The following is a 22,820-nucleotide window of genomic DNA, read 5'->3' on the forward strand; positions in this document are numbered from 1 at the left end:
TGGGGGAGTCTTTTTATAACTTACAGGCTTCAAGTCACTACAATCACATAAAACCCCCCAGAAAACATTATCTTAATCTTATTTTTCCATTTTTATTGGCAGAGGGTACTCAGATGTTGAGGAGATCTGTGGAAAACAAATGTTCTTTGATGATCTGCACTATTTTGGTTGTTGCATACCATCTTGAGAATTTATTACAAACAAGATTCAGTTATTCTACAGAGTCTTCCATTTTTAAAGTGACTACAAATTCTTTCCTTTTCAAAGGCAAACAAGGTATTCCTGTGTAAGGTATTCCCGTCTTTGACCCTATTTCTGATTGGATTTCAATAATTAATATATAGGTTAGACTCACACTGTGGATGTGTAATGCATTTCACATCTTTCTAAACCAAGACCTATACAGTATGAGTGTGAATTGGAAACTCAGTCTTGGAAGTAGATTTGTCGAAGATATTATTTCCGAAATGTCTGCTCCTTCTTACAGGTTTATTAGTGCCAATGATTTCTATAATTATATATAAGTGTTCATAATTAATGCTGCCAAATGTGATGTTATCATTTAAAATACATTAATTATGAATGATCTCTGTTCTTTGAAGAACTTTTTTTTTCACAGACATAATTAGATTTTACCTGTGAGTAAGGTTAGTTCACATTTCCCAGCATTTTTTTCTTTTTTTTAAATATACTGGACACTTTCCTGAATCTTCAGCCTCCTAAGCAAATGCAGAGAAAGAGTTTTTCAGTGCTTTAATATTTATTTATTTGCATGTAAGCATTCATAAGGATGCTGAGAACTGGCCAATGTGAATTTTAAGCCCAGATGTTCTTTACTGTATTAACCCAGTAATTTCACCACAAAATAATTTCTTGGAAGTGCAAGCTTTGCCACATTTTGATTGCTGGTAAATACAAGATAGTTATTTGTGTTTAGTTTTACATCCCTTGCTCACAGTGATTATTGCTTAGTTGTGAGAGCAGTTCTATCGGGCAGAATATGCTTTTAATGCTGAGCGCAGGGACATAGCCATTGTGCCTTTCTGTCTGAAGAGAAAAAATCTGTTGTTTATGAATCCATATTTTATGTATTATTTAGAGAACTTGTGCAAGTTTGAATGAGACTGTCTTATGCCCCTTTTATTCAGCAAATTAACTTCAGAACGTTATCTGTTACTACAATTGTGTGTAGTTTGTGTGTGTAGGGCTTAGGCAAATGACTTGTATTAGGCAAAACACCAAGAAGGAAGACAAACTGTTTAGAGCTTTTTTATCCATTATAACTAGAATAAAATAAAGTTTCAAGCTGGTATTAATGTGAGGAGACCATCTCAAACTACTACTCTGCAGTACAGACTACAATTTCTGATGCAGCTGAGCAACAGGAATCTCAGGTTGTGCTTCTACATCTTTCATCTGAAAGACAGGGAAGGACTAGATACCCTAGCTGTGATAGAAGAGCTTCTCAGCATCTCAGAGCAATATACGACCCGAGAGCAAAATTGTGATATTCTCTTGTCAAAATTCTGATGTCCAGGAGATAGTGTGAAATTAATCACAGCACAATTGGCCTGTTAAGTGTGAACAACACTGTTCATGGTTTGCTTAAAAGTCAGTTTTGGTTAGAGGCAAGTCATGGCTGCAGAAAACACGTGGTATAGATTCTCAACTGGTCAGACCAAAATTTAAAAGTCAGATAAGCTTGAAGATACTGGCAACATTTATTCCTTGTAATTCATTTTACTGTGAGCAAGAAGCACTTCGCACAACTGAAGAGAACAGTAGAATTAACTTTTAAGCAGTTACAACTGTTAAGCAGTTATTGATTGGTAGTGAGGACTACTGAGCCAGTGGTCCAAGGGTTAATATTACTGGACTGAGCATTATATGATCACCGCTTTGATAAGACATCTGATGAGTCCATGCTGTCCAGGTAGTTGTAAATCAGGTGAGGACAGGTCAACCAGCTTTCCTCAGGTTGAGCTAATCCTTAATGCTGCTGAGATACTATCATCTGATTCCCTGTTGTTTGAGGCTTTTAGACCTTTTAACAGCAGTATTTTTCCTCCTGAGTCCTAATGCTGCTGTCTCTGTATATCCACATTTAGGTTTCATTCTGTGTTTTTATTTTTTATTATTGTTTTTTTTTTACCTCACATTGCTTTTTGTTTATTTACGTTCTATCATTTCAGCAGTTTTCCGAGCAGACTGACCAGAGGTCATGCAGCTATTTTGCTCTGAATGAGGCTTTGTATCACAGATGGCAGTAGCCCTTGTCTGAGGGTTGCATGTGAATGGTTTCTCCAGATAGTTTTCTTTTTGGAGTTGTTTTCTATCTGAAGTTTTTGAGAAAATATTGATATTTGTACTCAAGGATTTAGCTACATTCCACTATGTTCAGATAGTAAATAGAAAAAGTCAAGAATAAATTTAATGTTTTTGAATTATGCAAGTCTTCACAGAATTTAAAACAATAAAAGTCATAATGAAAGACTATGAATAAGACTTAGGATTTCCATTGTGATTTGCTGTTGAAGGATGCTTAGAAACATTAAATAACTAATCTCTGAATAGTTTGTTGAAAATAGAATGTAACACATCTTCTACAATTCAGGAGCCAAAGAGCACTGAGTGTAAATTATATGGAGAAAACTACTTGAGAGAGACCAACAGAATAAATCAGATCTTGTTCCTTTAATTATTTGCCATTTCCTGTTAAATAAGTTTATCCTTTCCATCTTTCTACAAACCATGCAGGCAAAAACAAAAATGATCTCTTATCAAAGGATTTACTACCTAAGCGTAAAATCAAGTATGATAGGTAATAAAACTTTAGGACTTAATGTGATGCATTAGTTGTGCTGGATCTTCTTTATATAACATAGGCAGTGTCCCACAATGTGTAGTGTCTAATCTGTATGTTCTTAGACATTGAACCAAAGATGTGAGGAAGAATGAATGCCTATGAATTTACTGTCAGATTCTTGCATGCATATTTTCATAGGCTTTATGAATTGTAAAGAGAAATCTTGGGAAGCCTGTATTCTGTTTAATGCTAAAACCTAAGTGTTTGAAACTGTTGCCTTTGCGACACATCTGGCATACTTCTATCCATGCTGGATGAAATATCAAATTATTCACAATTTAATTTTGTTGACATTTAATTATATTTTTATCATTTAAAGCTGTGATGCTTCAAGTGTTTAGACAGGTGAGTACCTTGATTAATGCTAGTAGTTATAGTAAAGTGAGTCATAAACAAGGTAGCTTTCCACTCTGAAGAACCACAGTGAGTTCCTTACAGACTTTGAATCTACCACTGTTTGTTCTTCGGGAATGTTTTTAAATAGCCTTACAAATATCTATTCCATCCCCCATTTTGTTCTTCCTTCTTAAGACTGAAACTTTAGATGTAGCAAAAATCCCTGTTAGATTATTGCTATTCAGATGTCTTAGGAATTCCTTTGAAAGACTCTTTTGTTTTGTAACAGCATTTTTGTGCTTCACCTGCTAGAGTAACAGAATCAGCTGATGGAATATCTTTTGCTGTCTTAAGCACCTCTTCTAGTACATTGAACAGGTAACAGGGTTACTTAAATTTACAAAGACATTGGCAACAGGTTTAAGGTTTGGATGTTGTTTTGATGAGTCAAAATTCATGGCAAAAAAATTTATTATTAGGAACTTGTATAGTTTCACATCTGTAGTGGAAATGCTGAGTCACAGTTTGAACCAGTGATTGAGCACCTGGTGGGACGGCAGGGCCAACCCTGGGGAGCTCAGGTGCATGCATGAGTGACTAGAAGTGGAGCCAGGAGCCATTCCCCCTTAGACTTCATTTAAGGGTTGGCAGTGGTAGTGAGGGTAAATTTCTCTTAGATTCCCTGTGTACCTGTGGTCTTCTGAAGGTAAGATGGTTCTTTAAGTCTTTCTCTAATGTTGTTGCATTTGAGTGGATCCTTGCTTGTTGTGGCCTGGAATCTTGCTACTCTGCTATCGTTGTTGCACTTTCCATTGCATTATGACATCTTACTTTAGGCTTTTAGCTTTCTTCATGTTTATAAATACACAGTACAGTCTGCCTATGTACAGTGCATCATACATGTGTTTTACGTGAGAATAGAGTGGTCTTATGTGAGTAGGTATCTCTTTCTCTGAAGCATTGAGATGCAATTATGATCTCTGGACTGAAAAGTCCTGAAATGTCAATGTAAATTTCCTTGTCCCATTTGTGATCTAGAAATTCTGATTATAATAATAAGTATATAATTGATGATGGGGAAGGGCAGAACAATGTTTTTGACATATGATCTCTTCCACAAAAGCAAAAAGTGTTTTGAATACTGCTGATTCCATTTTGGGATGTAAGTATAGATAATCCCTCAGGATTTCTTCTACTTTTTACTTTTCTGCTTTGCAAGGAAGAGGGAAGTAGGATGTCAGGATTAGTAGCTGCCTGTATGGTGTGCTGATTTTTAATAACATGTGAGACCGAAATAACACCTTGTGTGCAGTTAGTGTCTTTCTCAGTGCAACTCTTAATCTGAGATGGTGGGGTAGAACGTACAATAGAAAGCCTAGAGCCTGTGGCAGGAGCAGCTCCTTACAGCCCCATGGTTCCTGGTCCTGGCTCATCGTTAGTCTGACCCTATCTCCAAGGCAAGGGCTGGGGATGCCTCATGTGGGATGAAGCCTGGCTGTGGGACCCTGCTTTGCTCTCCCCACGTCACTCAGATGGGGAAATAGAAAGCAAACTCTGGAGTTAATTATCCCATTCATTAAATGGAGTAAGCCTACCCTGCACATAATAGGGAATTTAATGCTACATTGAAGCCTTTCATCTACTCCAGCCAGAACGGAAGCTATAATGGTAGGATTACATAATGGTTTAGTGGAAGCTATGCATGTAGTGTATGGCCATATGTAATCACAACAACACAGGTCTGGAGGTGAGGTCAAGTCGTGGAGATGATTGTCTTGCAAGTTCTGTTTCAGCTGGGTCTGAATAGTTTTCCAGCTGTATGTATCTTGATAATGATTATTTTGGCTTCTTAAATACTGAAGCACTAAGCTACTTATATCCACTGTTTAAAAAACAATGAAAAGTAAAGAAGGAGAGTCTCTTGACAGGAGAACTTCCTTGTGTTTGTAGGATTTAATTCAGGTTGAAGTTAGTAATACAACTTTTGTTGCAAATCTGATGTTGGTGGAGTACTTTGATTTGTTTTTCACCAGCTATTTTTTGATATATTTTTTTTCCATGTTTTTTTTTTTTTTTTTTCTAGAACCATTTTGTAAATAAAAACCATGTATTTGATCAGGTCTCTAAATTGGAACTTACCTCACTGATGTCTGAACATGTTCAAGATAACTCAACGTACTTGTTTCCCCATCAGTCTTAACACAGGCGCTCATGCATCAGTTTAAAGTAAAATTCTGAATTGAGAGTTTTCCACCTTTGGATTGTAGAGAAGGCATCTCATACAGAGTTACTGGGAACTGTAGTAGTTCTGCTACCAAAATGGCTTCTCATTTTAATTAGTGTTTATTATTTATATAATAATATATATAGTTATCTGATGTTTCAAATTTCTTTTCCATTCACTCAGTTCTAAAAATTTCCTTTTGTCCAGTCATATACTTTTTCTAAACTGGATGTCTATAGAACAGGATGAGCGGTTCCTGATATAAATCCTGTAACTCCAGCTCCTAAGGATGAATTTCAGGTAAAATAGGAAATCTGAAGAGGTTAACAAGCATGCAGTAAAAACAATGCCAAACTGATAAAGACGTAACTTGAATTTTCCCCATTAACCTCTCCCGTTCATATAGTAAGGAGTTCTTACTCTGCACCAAAAAGATATTCCTTTTATTAGTAATAATATGCTCTGTGTCAGATTTTGAAGAAATGGGTTTAGCAGACCTAAGACTGCCTGGTATATCAAGGTCTGTGCTGAAAGGTGTTTGGATTTGGGTGCTATTTTAGTTTATTGCCAATGTGGGGAAAAAAGATGATGAATACAATGTTCTGTGGTAGTTTGGGTGGGTTTTAATTTTGCTTGCTGTCACTGTTATGGCTGTGGGACATGGTGAGAGATTTATTGATGTTTGATTTTCATGAGTTCAGATGATAAATAACATTTTAGTGCTCTGTGGAGGATTAAACACTTTAATTCCTTCCTAAAATCTCACTCACTCTTAGTTTTTAGGGTAAAGTAAGGGTACAGACTAAGAAATTCACTCAAGTAATGCAGTCAAATTAAAAAGTAAAATATTGATGACAATGTCTGACTCCACAGCTGAAAATAGTAGAAGTTAGGGATATGGTATAACATATAATCCATTATAGTAGTTGTTAAAAATTAGAGTGGTGACTAGTGGTAGGCTGTAAATAGACTTGAACTGGACATGGTTTTAATACATTGCTCAAGTGTGTTACAACTGAAGAGAAACAGTAACCTTTCCTGTGGAAAAATTTAGCAAGGACATGTGTAGAATTATTAACATTGTAGAAAACATTATATTATAAAATGCTGAGTATGTTAATCTTCTCAGACAAAGAGTAATTTGAAGCAATAATATATTGCTGCCTGTACTCAGTATCATTGCAATTTATACAAGGAGTCATCCCCCCTTCTTTCACTAAAACAATTTCTCACTCCAGAGTACACGTTCACACATAAGCTGTGCTGTCTTTGAAATATTTTTGACCAAAAAAACTTTATTTAAGTAAAGTAGCCAAAAGGGGGGAGCATCTCTTAGAGACTGCTTACTGTAGGGAGTTTTCAGTGAGCCCTTGCCTTCAGAACAGGGCAAGCTATTCTTTTCTTATTACTGGCTTGTGACTAATACCTTTCACAGGTCATCCTGAAACTGGTTGAAGGCAATTTCATACCTTTCCTTGCCTGCTATGCCATGTTAACTAAGTGAAAACTTTATGTATGCTTCAGGTAGCCTTAAAATATTGAAATTATCAGGTATATGGTATATTCAGCCATTCTGTCCATTTCCAGGTAATTAATAATTCATGGACTTCAGAAAATGAAAGATGTTTATTTTTGCCTTTGTGTCTTATGAAGTTCTTGCTGCAACAAAACTGTGTATACTTCAAGTGATTGGTGACTTTTCTTTCCTGATTCTTCTTGTGGAGACAAATAGTTGATTAGATGACAGCTAGAATCTAAAGAGGGTGGAGAGGAAGCAAAAAGGAAACCACAGTTAACAAGTAATTAATACAGTAGTCCCACTGGGTCACTTAATAAACAGGATCTGAAATAAATGGTTATGCAGAAAGGGTCTGCTTTTGTCAATAGGATCCCTTGTGCTTGTGCCTGCCCTCTGGGCCATTTTAAAATGCAATTGAATATGTTTTCCTCATAGATGCCTTAGGAAGGGAAGAAATTTACTGGCTGGAAGAACATAATTGAGGATTAAAATGTTAATGAGTCTTTCATTTTGTTGTGTTAATGCATTTATTGAAAGATAGTTATTGATTTAATTATACTAAGAAAACAAATTGCATTAAAATTGAATTCTAACTCAGTTTTGAACTTTGGAAATGCAAATAGGTTTTTCACCTTCAGGAAAGAAGAAAATCCGATTTCAAAGACAGGAAATCTGTTGGATTATGGCTATAAATTTATTATGGATACTTTTGAAATGCTAGTGGCATAGAAATTGCGGAGTACTATTATTCTCCAATGTAATTATAATGGGCTTGATTGTGTAATCTTACACAACCTAGTAATAAAATTTGCAGAAGTAGATATGGTGTAACTGAAATCCACATAGACTTAAATCTTTTGATAACACTGTTAAGGGAAATAGATTTTCAGAGCTACTGTATAATATAAGCACAGTTTGAGATGTCTAGGGAATGTGAAGATTCAAGCTATGTAACTTAACAAATGATATGACTGCATATGATCTTTTGTGTAGGCAGCAGACATTCCTTTCATGAATGGATTTTTTTTCATAGATTTTCTTCCCAGAGTTTAGGAGACAGCTTTCTAGATAATGACTTATGTTTATACAAAGTGGCTATACCACAGCCAATCAGCTTGCATATGTTTGAACACTTATCATCCTAACTAGTAGCTGAGGAAGTGAAGTCTCCCTCCTAACCTAGGTGTCAGTCCAGGATCTTGTGTCCCAGCTCTTCAATTATTATTGCTGGCAGGCAGTAAATAGGATGTTGCTCTTTGCTGCTTTCTTTAAGTGTGCTGACTAGCAAACTGGTTGCTGCCCACTGACCACCCCTCAGCAGAATGCACTGCTTCACAGATTCACAGGCATCAAGGATCTTATAGCTTCATGTTTTGTGCAGAGTTGCAGTGGGAACTTAACACCTAAATAGTTTTGGTGCTTTTTTTTGCAAATATTACTTTTAGATATACTACTAACTTTGAAGGAGGGAGGAGCAGGCAAACTTGCATTTCAACAGTAGAAGTTTCCTGTCTTAAAGATCTTAGTTAGAAATGGTTGATGAAAATGTTGAAAAACAGAACATGTTTGCATGTTACTGGTCAGTAGATGGTGAGCAATTCCATTATTGCTATTATTCTCTTTTCTTTATTTGTCTAAAAAATGGTTTTTATCTCAAGCTCCAAGTTCTACTTTTGTTTTCCTGTTTCTCTCCCTCATCCCACTAGGAGAGAGGGAAGTGACTGCACAACTGTGTGGTGCTGAGCTGCTGGCAGGCTGAACCACAATGTATGTCTTTGCTTTTGGGTAGTAAGTTTCACAGGAAAGGAAACTGTAAAAGGAAAGGTAAATCTATTTTTCTGAGAGTTTAATCTGGTTTTTTTTTTTTAAGCTCTGAAAATGTTAAGCGGATGATTTTTTCCCAAGTACAGTATAGTATGAAGTCCATGAAAGAGAACTATTACCTTAAGTCAAGATGTGGGGTAGAGTATTGGCAGCCCCAAAGAGCATAATGTTATGTCTGTGCTTTTTAAAAATCATAACGTACATAGTTGAGATGTTAAAATTATTTGCCAAGGCTCATGGTTATGCCTTGAGAATAAGTCCTTAAAGAAATACTGCTGACTTCTTCCTGGGAATGGCAGCCCCTTTAAGGAGGAAAGCTGCATGAAGTGGGAACAAGATTTTATTATTTTTTTTTTTCTTTTTTTTCCCCCCATGATGTATTATCTCACTGAGAAGTGCAGCTCCATTCAAGTAAACCACTGACTATTTCTTCTGTGGTATTATTTACATCATAATAAACTGAGCCTGTTATAAATCTGGATTTGTGACACCAACTGCCTCATCTTGTGTATTCTAATAGCTGGGTTTCTAATTAAGGAGTTAAGTTTGAACACTGGCTCTTAACTGCAGGTTTAAAACCATGCCATGCTGCAGGTAGGTTATGTATTTCAGCTAAACATTGTTAGGAATATCAGTTGATTAAAGTTGTTTCCCTGTGTTTAGACACCAAAGAGAGAACTGGAAGAAATGCATTTCAGAAAGGATATTGTGGCATACAAATACTTCTAGCATTGATGGCTGGAATTTAAGCTGTCTGTTTTGCAGGAAAAGTATTCCACCTGAAAGTAGTTTCTAGATTAGATCTAAAAGGAAGAGGGCAACTTAAAGTTGGAAACTGAGCTGAGGTAGCATATAACTCTTTCACTTTTGTTCCCTGGACCTTTGTTAATTGTTTATGTAGACTTTTACCTTGTCTTGGCATTGATCTATATAGATGAATAAAAAGCATTGAGAGGTTACCCAGAAAGTATCACTGAGGCATCTGAATGCTGCTCAGAGAGAAAACTGTTGGAGGGATTTAACCTGAAGGGACTCAATCAGGCTGTTTGTGTAATTAGAAAACTGAAAGCAGGGGGTTCTGAGTGAAAATTCTCATCACAGAGAAAAAAGCTTCATCTTGTTTTCTTACTAGCAGGCGAAAGTATAATTAAAATATAAAATGTACAGTATTGTGCATAAGCCTGATATATTGAGTAATGAAAATTAATTTTAGATACTAATCATGTTTTACTTCATTTTTTTAATATATTTTATTTTATTTGAGGCCTGCATCACTCATCATAATTATCTGGTATTATTCCTTATATCTTATACTGATCTCACATCGAAGTTGAAAACTTTGTGAATAGTTTTTTTTAGACTTATTTCTGCATAGGTATTTCATAGATTTATAATTACACTAGCACTTTCTGGTTCTGGTGTTCTTTCCTTCTGCACCCCCATGGTTTTATGAGGGTGCTATTTCTAGAATAATTAGAATAACAACATTTAACTTGTTACCCTTCTTATAGCTGAACTATTTACATCATTAATATCAATGCTGCAAGTGTTCCTGGTAATTTCTCAGTTTTTTTTTTTTTTTTTTCAAAAGAGAAGACATTCAATTCATTTTACAACTTGAATAACATATTTACTATGTATATCAACCATCAGAAATAAAAATAATTTTAAAGACTCAAAGTATATCTATATTTTTTTATTGAAACTTAGAAAACTAGCTTACTGTCAGGCTTTTTGTCTAGCAGTAGTTCAGGTGTTTGAATGAATTACGAAATCTGGCATGCTCTGTCTTGCAGTAGCATCTGATTCAATAATACTTAAAAATTAACTTGGCTTTGGGGCCTGTTTCAGGGATGCTTATGTCAACAGTGCTGTCTTTGCTACACTTTGGGTCTTCAAACTGAATTACTACAGCTTTGTCAGGTGCTCGTTGGCTAAAAAAATCACTTTCTTTCCCTACTATAATTCTCGTAACAATATATTTGTAGTGTATAGACTACTCTAAGTATTTAGCATTTATAGTTAGTTTGTTACATGTCAAATAGAGGAAGGAACTTTCCATAGGTGGTGTGTTTTGTTGGTTTTTTTGTTGTTTGTTTTTTTTTTTTTTTGACCTTCATGGTTGAGCTTGCATGAGAAAAGAAAATGCAAAACCAACTGAATTATCTCATGCAGAAAGGAAGAAGCACTTCCAGACTGCAAGTTGAGAAAGCACAGTAACAGTCAATTCTTTCTTAATGAGAGTTTCTGCGGCTTTTGTAACGGTGAGAGTGCAGGTTGAGAGGCTGCCCGTCGCATATGAGAGATATCGGTAAGCAGTGGTCACATGAAATGATGATATGGGAGAGAAGTGGGGTTGTGATGGCTTCAAGGTTTTATACAGGAAACACGGACCTGTGTCTTGCTCTTGAAGAGGAAGTAGGGATAGAAACTATTGGATACTGAATATCATAGCTATTAACATTAATGAAGCATTTAAGGTTACTTTTCAGAAGAGGGAAGCTGGAGGGGGGGAAAAAGACTTCAAATCTGCTTGTCAACTTCCTAAAAATGTGTAAACTCATTTGAGCATGTATTTTATTGGACTTTTGAACTTGGTTGTATTCCCACTTTAATAAGACACGTTGCGATCCTTGAAGGGTTTAGCTCGTTGAAGGATATGCTTTATGGCACAAGGAAGCAATTTCCTCCCATAAATGAGGTAAAAACCAAACGAAATGAAAACTGAACCAAAGTGAAATGGGGCACTGATTGTTGAATGTTTATTCTGTATTGCTTTTAATATTCTATATTGACTTCATTGAAATTCTTAAACAAATTGTGCTTAACATTTGGGTACATAGTAGATGATTTCATAATGATGCATGAATTAAGGAGAAAAATGACCTGAATATAATAACTTCAGTGTATTTCTTTCAAGTACAGCTTTTTAAAGCATCCTGCACAAACTGTTGAGATTAAAACTGTGCTTTTCATCAGGCAGCATGTTTTCATTTTTTGAAGTGTTTTTCCCTCATAAGTATTCTTGCTCCAAATTACATTTTGAGGTAGTAGCAATTTTCTTATCAGTTTTATTATAATATTATTGTTTTTCTGCTAAATCGAATATTTAATTTTGTTATATGTACATATATTGTTACAAGACTTTCATTTAAATCCTGAGTTTCATAAAGGAAACAAATTGTAATGTGACGGGTTTTATGCCAATACTAATCAAATACAACATACTAGTTAACTTGCTTGCTTATACTTTTTCTGGCATGTATGCAAACCCTCTATAAGATTAATTTAGGCATACTTTATATTTCAGTGCCTGAGAGCATTTACTATTACTGCATACAAATGCATGCACACAGACACAGAACTACTTTATTTATTTATGGGTTCCTGAGAAAACACTACTGCTTAGCAATTACTTACATGATTGCAGAGCTCCTTAATGGGACCAGGACTGAGGTGTTGTTTGTAATGACTTTAATGGAGATCTCCAGTCTACAATATATAAATCCAGAAGTGAGTATACTAAAAAGAAAATAGAGGATTAAGTCATCTGTTTTAGAGAGGTGGTACATTTATTTATGTATGTTCTATATTATGCTGTCTGTAGAGGACTGTTACTACTTGGTAAGTCAGGGCAGGGAAGGTCTTGGGTATTTCTGGTTTATGGTTTTAGCCTGCAGCTCTGAGCTGCACCTTACTAAAGCAGTTACACTCAGTGTTTAGCAAAGTATCTGTTCAAACACAGCTTAGAAAAGGGCTGTTGTTTCTGCTTAGCTTCTTTGACATGCACTGTCAGTAACTTCTGACAGGGCTGGGAATATAGGTCACTTCTGTAACCTCAGATGTATGGCTTTCCTGGCATCATCTTATGACAGACAGTCCTATATAAAGTGTGTTTTGTAGTTCATCCCATTTATGTTATTGAATGTTATACTACTCTGTATGTAATGTTATATACACTACTATCTGTCACTAGAGGATGTTTCCATCAGTGTTTGGCCCAGCTATATTGCCTATATAAAAAGAGTGTCCTGTATCACTGTTACCTGGTAGTGAGTTGACTTGGAAGGGGATGAATGCATATTTGTCTCTTTGACCTGCTGTGCAGAGTGATTAAAAAAAACCAGATGGTATATTTGCATAGGTGAAACCTTCAAAAGATAAAAAAGGAACCTGCACTCACATGCCTTTTATAACTGAAGATTTTGAGCAATTTCCTGAACTTATTTTTGGTTTAATTACAGAAAAGTAGAAGATTCATATTTTGTGATAAAAATCTTAACACAGGTATACAAGAGACTGTCATGGGAACAAGATAATATTCCAGTACTTACACCTTGTTACAGGAACACCCTTGACAGACACACAGAATAGAATTCCTGGGTGTGAGTCCTGGGAGAGCCATCTGGAAGAAATATACTGCAAGGGATTTTATTTATTTGAGGAGGATGAATTTCATCAGTGTTGATGATCACTTAGGCAGAAGAGCACTCACTGTGCTTATTTTGGTGAACTGTATACCATGTACTAAAAATTTTATATGCTTCTCTGGATGATTCAATTATCAGTTCCAAGACTTGGTCCAAAACAAGGTTTAACTTTGACTCTCAGTTGTCTCTCAGAGTCACAAAAATAATTCAAGAATACATTTATGAGGGATGCTCTGAAGGTAATGCCTCTTGTTATAACATGTTGGCACACATCAGAGGAAGATTCTAGTAGTATGGCAGTAAAAGTTGTGCCTTCCTATCAATACTATATTTTGTTGCTTTGTGACAGGTAGCAGCAGAGGGGCAGTCTGACAAAATGATGTCTAACGTGGAAGTATGTATAATGCAAAGATGTCATTTAATTCCTTCATTCAGAAAAAATTGCACCCATTACTTGATGCTAGCTGCATGTTTATAGATAACAACCAGTAAATGTGAGCACAGTATGTCAAGAGATGTTCTGGATGGTCATGCAAATATTTACAAGCACAGCATGCAGGCTCTTGTTCACTGCTGTGTTTGTTATTGGTAAAAATGAATGGTCACAACTATGTTGACAAATAGTCTTTTAGAGTAAACTCTCAGCTGCATTAAATAGTGTTACTGTACTTCTATACTTTCCATGAAAAGTAAATAGGAGGCCTTACATTCAGAGTGACCTACGTATTTCTGTGCTAACTCACGATCTTAAGTAACTTTAACTTCTGGGTTTTTTTTGGTTTTTTTTTTTGTACTGTACCATATTGTCTTAGAAGTAAGCATGAACTTCCTGCCAGTATGTATAGCTTTTAAACAACACATTTTCTCTTTTATTTTTATTTTTTAAGCATGTGACTCTGAATTTGTACTCAGTTCTTTGATTACACTGGCAGGGGCTAGTGAAGTCAAGCAATAAATAATAAACATTATTCATTACAAGAAATATTAAAATTATGAATGCTGTAAGTAGAAATGAAAGGAAGAAAGGTATAAGGTATCTCTCACAGTCAGTGGTCTATTAAACTTTTCAGTGCAAGTAGAAGTATTCCCAAAATATGAACTCATGTCACTTCACAGTGTGTCATCTACTCTTGCCACCTCTAGATTGCTTTGATATTTGCCCAACAAGTCTTCCAATTTCTCTTCAATGATATCTGAATTATTTAAGGTTGTTTTTCCTTTCCGTTTAGAGAGCAGGAATTTAGAAATGACTTGACAGCGTGACCTGGACCATTAATGTATAAATAATGCAAACTGGCCCATACTTTCAGGGAGATGGTTGGCTCTCTAAAAAATATTTGGATAAATGTGATAGCTGTTTAATGCTCATCCACACAAAAAGTAATCATACTAAAAGCAGCCTATGGAGGAGAAATGAATAAATCTTTGCAATCACTATGAATGCCTGCAGTATTTATTTTAAAAAAAGCAGTGAATAAAGGGTATGTATTAGGGAGCAAAATATTGTTTGATGTCTGTCATTTCTATGTGCTGAAGAAGTATGGCTCCTAGTGATTTATTGATGCAGAGATAATGGTCACTTTTATTTTAATATCAAATCATACTGTGGAAGATATAAACATGGTGATAAAGATGAGAAGATTTAGGGGACAATCCTGAGAAAATGTCCCATTTATAGAATAATGTTTATATTGTCTAATTCTAAAATGAGAAATACATCAAAACAGGATACTTATGTATGATAGAATAGGAACACCGTTTTGAAACCTAAATTATTAGGTAAGAAAATATTGGGGTCTTAAGGCAAAGAATATGTTGTGTAAAGAGCAGAGCACTCCTTAGTGACACTTTGACTTATGGAAAATATATTTTATGTTCTGGTTCCTTAAATTACTTATTCAAAATGGTGAAACAACTAAACTTGGTTTATCTGTTCACTTACTTAAGTGACATTACCTATAATGTGTAAAGTCAGACCATTTGGGCTCCATTTCGGCTCTCAGTAATCTAGATAGTTTCCTTCCTTCTTTGACCTTCTTTCTACCTTATTTGGGAGTTACTGTCGGGTGCAGGCACTGTCATCTTATTGGCAGTCTTGATCTGTACTGTTTTTTTTGAAGGCAGCTGAATCTACCATCCAGGTGAAATGTTTACTTACTGTAAGGTAGAACTGATGAGAGCCATTTCAGGTTCAATTGGAAGCTGTATTTGGGTTAGCACAATGCCAGTTCTTCCTGAGGGAGCACTTCGGTGGTTTCTAGGTTTTGTGAGAAACGAACTTAGAGTGACTTCATCAAAATAATAAAATGAATATATTTTCACTCCTTAATTTTCTGTTTGGGATTAAAAAAACAACCACAGCTTTTCAAAGACTAATTTATACTGATTCTTTAATTCTTAGCTTCTTAATATAGAATTTTTATTTTTTGAGTTTCATTTATAACCCCACTATGTGATAGCTAATAAAAGCAGTGAGGAACTCCAACTGACAGTACAGCATGTGACTTTGAAAGTGTGTCACTTAATTTACTTGCAGGACAAAAGCTTATTTTATTGTGATATTGGCTTTGATTCCAAAGAATATGCTGAGAGAGACCTGATTTAAGGTTTGCATTAAAAGCATCAGAAATCCCTTGAGCTGTCACCAAAAGTCTAGCATTATTCTCCAAATTTTTAGCTACTTCAAACCAATTTAGCACTGTTAAAAATAACTGTGCTTCATAATCTTTTATACATACAGGAGGAACGCTTCAATAAAATAGTTAGCAAAGCCTTTTTTTCATTTCAGTTGCTTGCTAGTAATATTAAATAAAATAATGTTATGACTTTGTTTCATACCTGTTCTGTAGTTCCTAAATAGAAGAGGCCATCACTGGGTGATATTTTTTAACTGTGTTTTTAATTCTCTCATTCTTACTTCCATGGGCCAACTTGTAGGAGGAAAAGCAAGACTGGTTTTTGATATTTGTATTTGAGATTATAAATTCTATTTTTGTGAATGATATAAAGTGTTCCAATAACTATATTGGAACTATATAAAGTTTCAATAACTATCATTTCCCAGTACTGAGTTTTCTTTCTGTCTCAGTACTGAGACTATAACTAGATAATTTATGTAGAAAGAACGGGCTTATCATAGAATCATTAAGGTTGGAAAAGACCTATAAAATCATCCAGTCCAACTGTCCACCTACCACCAGTATTTTCCCACTAAACCATATCCTGAGTACTACAATGTTTCTTTCTTCTCGTTAAATGCCTCCAGGGATGGTGATTCTACCATCTCCCTAGAGATGACCACTAATTGAGAACTATCAAATTTAAAGTGATGTAAAGTGATGCTGTGAATGAAAAAGTAGCATGAAGTCTTAAAGGAGTCATGTATATTCTACATGTATAATGATTAAATGCAGGTTTTGCACTCTTGTTTTAATTATGATCTTTCAAAAGCTTCCCCTTATGTGTGACTATCAAGTCACCGTCAGAAATCTTCGAGGGGACCTGCTGCCGTCCAGATTTTCTCACGTGTCTGGGGGCATTTCAGCATTAGCAGAAATTATCATTTATTCCCTTGGCCTGCTGGTGAATGTTAATATACCTCAGAAACATTAATCTTCTCATCTGTCAGGTATCAAAGGCAGAATAAGAAGAGGTGGTATATCCTGTTGTAACAGGAGCACAATTAACCTGTACTTACTGCTGACATGAAAATTCACCCAAATCTGGTGTAAGATCATTGTGCTATTCAAATTATTTGGAGAAAAGTGGGCTTAAAGTGGTTTAATAACTGTGCAGTTCTCTTGGAGCTTATGTATCTGAGTACGTTACTCTTGCCTCTACTCAAAGACAAAGCTTTAAAGTTTTAGGTAGTATCTTAAAAATATAGTTTACCTTCCCCGTGCTGTGTTGGAAATGACATACGAAACCAAAGAAACTCTGTGATCACTTCTTTGCTAAATTTATGAAAGAAGTAGCTACCTTTTATATCTAATAAATATCTTTAAAAGACTATTTTAAAACCTGTTACGCTTCTAAATTAGATTTTTTTTTTGTCAATTCATAAGATTTTTTTTTCTGTACTGTAATATTAAAGAGGAATTCTAGTACTATTCTAGTATACATTGAAGGCATGGACTGTTCATTCTGTGTGTGGAATAAACTGTCTGAAATTATAGAATCAAGATCAGTATTTATGACGTAAGAACAGAGCAAACTCTTTCCCACTGTGGGAGTAGGACTATATAAGGCTGGTAAGCCTTTAGTAAGGCTTCATGATACCAGTGTGATTATATTAAATTGTATTTCTGATCATTATAACTTAAATACAGAATCAAAGTTCCACTTTATATTCAGAGTCTAGATAGGTGAGATTCCATTGGAGATTGATACTCAAAACATGTTTTGAAACAGGGAGACTTTTTAAAGGCAGATAGTCTATTTTTGGGGGGTTCTTATGTACTTATTATGTGGTGGCAATTGACTAAATAAAATAGATTAAGCAGAAGACAGTATGAGAAAGTGAAACAGCCAATAATTTCTTCCCCTTTCATGAAAGAATGTTTTTCACAAGCTAGAAAGTTGTTTTGAAACTTTTTTTTTTTAAGAGAATTAGTCATTAAATTCATAAGATGACTCTTCTGCAGTGGTCTGTTAAGTGTGAATGTAGACTTGGAACTCCGAGATTTAAGACTGTAGTAACACATGCTTATCATTCTTAACATAGGTGATTGACATTACATTTGGCCAGCCTGTATTTTTTAAACATGGGGATTTTATTGTACAATTTTATTTTCTTCATTGGCTTGTTGACAAGCTGATCCCATGAAGGTTATCTGTTATCTAGTCTGAAGTTTTAAATCCAGTGTGGGAAGGCACTAAGTGGGTTTCAGCAGTTTCTGATTTTTTTTTTTTAAATATAAAAATTAGCTTTAAACAATTCTTTTTCTACAAGCATTTAAATTTCATGTTTCTGTGGATGAAAGTCTGTTTCCCTCATGTCCTTAGGGTACATCAGGTTAGCACAGTTTTGTTTAATAATAGTAAAGTTTCTTTCAGCAGTCTGTGAAGAAATCCATTGATTGATTTTAGGATATCACTGAAGTTATCACCATCATGGTTTTTTTCAGTACAACTATTTGTCTGAGGACCAGATTTCAATATCATGCCTGACACATTAGCATGCAGAGTACTGTCTCCAACCACATGTTTTAGGTGTCTATATTAGCAATTGATGTGTGTGAATAGTATGTTATTCTATTCGTTTATTATTCCTGGTGAATAGTAAATTATTTTAATGACATTGACTATTTTATTCATGCATTACTTGAAAGTGATTGGAAGTGAATAGCTGTCAAAAAAAAGCTTTGCAGCTGCAAAAAATTACACTTCTTATTGTATTCCCTTTCCCCCCCAAATAGTTTGTACTATTTCTGTCTTTCTGCTTGATTCAGCCAGCTGCCACTCACTCATTCACAATTACAATGCATTCACATCATATCCCATCTGCTTGCAATAGACTATTGTTTTGTACTGCAGTGCATATGGAATTATTTCTGAATAGCCATCTCCTGCTGAAACCTGTTCACCCCTTGTCCTGTCCCACCAACTGAATGAATTTTCATGTTCTGACTGGGTTCTCAGCATTTCTTGCTCAAAGATGAGCTTGTCATGATCTCAATAATGCAGATGTCTAAAATAAGTACTAAATTTCTACTCTTTTTCTCTAACACTGAATTAATAATGGTTTGATTTATATTGTGGAACTTCTAATACCTCTGATCAAGAACTTACCTTTAATGAGCATTCTATGTCATTGTTATAATTACATACTGATAATGTAATTGCTGCTTATCTTAATAAGTGATAATTAAGAATGCTTTTTTTGAAAGACTTTTTCCCTAGGAATGTATTATTTTCTTCTAAATATATTCACTTTGACTTGTGTCATTTCATGGTCTATTTTAATCATAAAATGTGAATAGGCTTAGTATTTTTCAAAGTATGAAGAACAAATCACTTAGGGAAGATGCAGGAATGGTGAAGGGAACCCTACTATAAACCTACTATCAGAGAATAGTAGAAGCTGGTCACTTTTGCCTATGTAACCCAGAACTGAATCTGTCCAAATTTAACAGCAGTTTTGATGCCAACCTTTTTTGTCTGAGTGATCAGATGGGGAAATATTGCAATCCATAAATCTATTGTTATACTATCTAATCCATAAAGAAACAGATATGATGTTATCTGGGAGGGTGAGGGTGGGGAAAGAAGGAAGGAGAAAGCTCATGTATATTTTTTTTAATAGAAATTTAAGTGATCAAATAATGAATGCCTACTCTACTGTTAGTTGTAAACATGGAAAAAAAATAGTAAACACTGCAGATCTAAAGTGAAATCTATGAGCACAAAAGAAAACAGTGACTTGAGTGCTCAATTTAATTGTTGATTTGATAAACAACTGTCTGAGGTCAGAAGGGGCTTGAGATGTCAACTCTTGCTAAAGCAGGTTGCCCAGTCTAATAAAATATTGGGCTGAGTGCTAATGGTTTCTTGGCTCATGAGTAGAACAGCTTCAAGTAGTACCTGAGCAAGGCCTTTGACATGGTCCCCTATCACATCCTCATCTCCAAATTGGAGGGAAGTGGCTTTGATGGGTGGACAACTCGATGGATAAGAAATTGGATGAAAGGCCGCAGATGGAGGGTGGTGGTCAATGGCTCTATGTCTAGGTGGAGGCCGGTAACGAGCGGTGTCCCTCAAGGGTCTGTCTCGGGACCGGTGCTCTTTAACATCTTTATTAATGACATTGATGAGGGAATGGAGTGCACCCTCAGCAAGTTTGCTGATGACACCAAGATGAGTGGTGCAGTTGGTATGGTGGAGGGAACAGATGCCATTCAGAGGGACCTCGACAGGCTGGAAAGCTGGGCTCGGGTGAACCTAATGAGGTTCAACACGGCAAAGTGCAAGGTTTTGCACTTGGGCCGGAAGAACCCCAGGCACCTGTACAGGCTGGGAGGAGTGATCCTTGAGAGAAGCTCGGCAGAGAAGGACCTGGGGGTCCTGATGGATGAAAGACTCATCATGAGTCAGCAGTGCGCTCTGGCAGCCCGGAAAGCAAATGGGATCCTGGGCTCCATCAGGAGAGGGGTGGTCAGCAGGGATAGGGAGGTGATCGTCCTTCTCTACTCTGCTCTTGTGAGGCCCCATCTGGAGTACTGTGTCCAGGTGTGGAGCCCTCAGTACAAAAAAGACATGGAGATTTTGGAAAGGGTCCAGAGGAGGTCCACGAAGATGATAAGGGGGCTGGAGCACCTCCCCTATGAGGACAGGCTGAGGGAGTTGGGTTTGTTCAGCCTGGAGAAGAGAAGGTTGCGGGGTGACCTCATTGCAGCCTTTCAATACCTGAAGGGAGCTTACTCCCAGGAGGGGAGTAAACTCTTTGAAAGGGCTGACAATAGCAGGACTAGGGGAAATGGTTTTAAGTTGAAAGAGGGAAAATATAGGTTGGATGTTAGGGGGAATTTCTTTACTAGGAGAGTGGTTAGGCCCTGGAATGGGCTGCCCAGGGAAGTTGTGGATGCCCCATCCTTGGAGGTGTTCAAGACCAGGTTGGACAGGGCCCTGGGCAACCTGATCTAGTAAAGGCGTATGTTTGGTGGCCCTGCCAGGCAGGGGGGTTGGAACCACATGATCCTTGAGGTTCCTTCCAACCCAGGTCATTCTGTGCTTCTGTGATGTCTTGTCATGTCTGTGCAACCAGATTTTGAGGCAGTGCCAGTGCATTCCCTTTCAAGGGCATGTGGATGGTGTGGGTCTTATCTACTGCACTATCAATTTACTAAGAAGTTAATATAGCTTTAAATCATGAGTCATTTTTGTGGTGTTACTGCTACTAATGTGCAAGTTTTTGATAGCTTTGTTTTGGAGAGAGATTCTGAGTTTTAAGACCCTATTAAGAAAATGAGAGTAGAATCTCTTTGACAGAATGACAGACCTTTCCCTCCATTATCCATCTTTAAGTTTTTATCTTGTTTTAAGTAATCACTTCCGTATCTAATGTGCTCTTTCAAAAAAAATCTTGTAATGCATTATTACTCTAACCTTATTGTTGTCTTCGACGGTAGTAATAGTTCACATTATACACTGAAACTTTGTAGTAAACTTTTTTGTGGGGTGTGTATGCATATGCATCTGCTTTTATAACAAGTGATAGTAAATATAGAGTTGTACTTGTAATCTTTATTTTTTCACTTCTTAACCATTCCTTTTAGTATGCTTACCAAAGTATCTGTCTTTTACTTCCTTCATGAGCAATGGAGTTACTGTGCTGCTTTAGGTAGACATGTTCAGCTTGCCAAAAGCACACACTAGCTTCTGCTTTGTTTTTAGTTGTTTGTTTTTTTTTTTTACACTGAATTATGGCTTTTAAAGTAAAAGAAGTATTAATGTATTTTTGAGCAGACATTTTTTTTCTCTATTCAATCTATAAGTATTGTTTGTTTTATCTGTTTGCTTTGTGTCAAAAGTTGACCCTTAACAGTTGTCAGCTTCATTCTCAGAACATCACTAAAGACAGTATACCATGATTTTATAATCAGACACTTTTAAATCATATGGTTTTTATTGTCAGCAAACACAAATGATTTACAAAGGGTGACATCCAATTAACACAGACTGATTACAGGTTTAGTAAGCAATCATTACTTTAAATGGTTTCTTTAGCAATTTTAAAATAAGTGAAATTACAAGTAGAATGAGCTAGAGAGATTAATGTTCAAATGATTTGTAACAAATTTGCAACTTGCTCACACAAGGATAGGAGATGTATTCTTCAAAAAGAAATCCATAAGTGATTTCAATAAATTTGTTACTATAAAATGCAAGAGAACGATTTCTATAGTCTGAAATAACATACTAAAATAAGCCATACTATTTCACATCTTGCTTTTTTGCAGCTTGTTTGTTTGGTTGGTTTTTTTCCACGGTTGTGTTGTTCTAGACATAACACTAAAACGTGTGGCACTTCATGATTTCTGATGACATCTTCTTATAACTTTTTCTTTAAGTGTTGCTGGTTTTGTACATATTTTGTAGGCATCTTAAAACATTATTTGTTTTCATAAGCAAGTAGTGACTGCACAAATGCCTTTCTTATTAGATGCAAGTAAGAAGCTCTGCTTTTTTTTATATAAGTCAAAAGAATTTTAGTTTTCCAGAAATAGTAGGTATGGAATGAAATTCAGTTGGCTTCTTTTTGTTACGGTTTGCATAGACAAGCTATTAATGAGTGGGTTTTGAGAAGATGCTCCCTGAGTTTTTTTTCTACAGCAGCAGAACTACTTTGTATCTTTCTGTTGGTCATCTCAATGAGAGCATTTTGCTCAGCGCTCTGTGTTGTCATTGTAGTACTTCTACAAAGGCAATATTTTGAGTATCTCCTGTCAAATAAAAGGTGAACTCAAAGAATTTTTGTTCTTAAAAAAAGTACGTATCTTTAGTCATGCCAGTATTTCCATTTATTTTAAAAACACCAAGTAGAAAGATTAGATTAAATGTTTTTGGTTCCTTTCTAGATGTCTGCATTTGTTTTTTGATACAGAAATTAAAGTATAAAATAGA

At 35.7% G+C, this 22,820-nt stretch overlaps 1 long non-coding RNA gene across 1 annotated transcript in view; it reads left to right on the forward strand.

The window, feature by feature from the left end:
- The first annotated feature begins 3,834 nt into the window (after positions 1-3,834).
- Positions 3,835-22,820, forward strand: part of LOC107313320 — a 47,232-nt gene continuing 28,246 nt past the window's right edge. The window contains exon 1 of the long non-coding RNA XR_001554921.1: positions 3,835-3,908. This is a non-coding gene — a long non-coding RNA (uncharacterized LOC107313320). The remainder of the gene's footprint in view (positions 3,909-22,820) is intronic.

This window comes from Coturnix japonica, chromosome 4 (genome assembly GCF_001577835.2).
Source record: "Coturnix japonica isolate 7356 chromosome 4, Coturnix japonica 2.1, whole genome shotgun sequence".
NCBI lineage: Eukaryota > Metazoa > Chordata > Aves > Galliformes > Phasianidae > Coturnix > Coturnix japonica.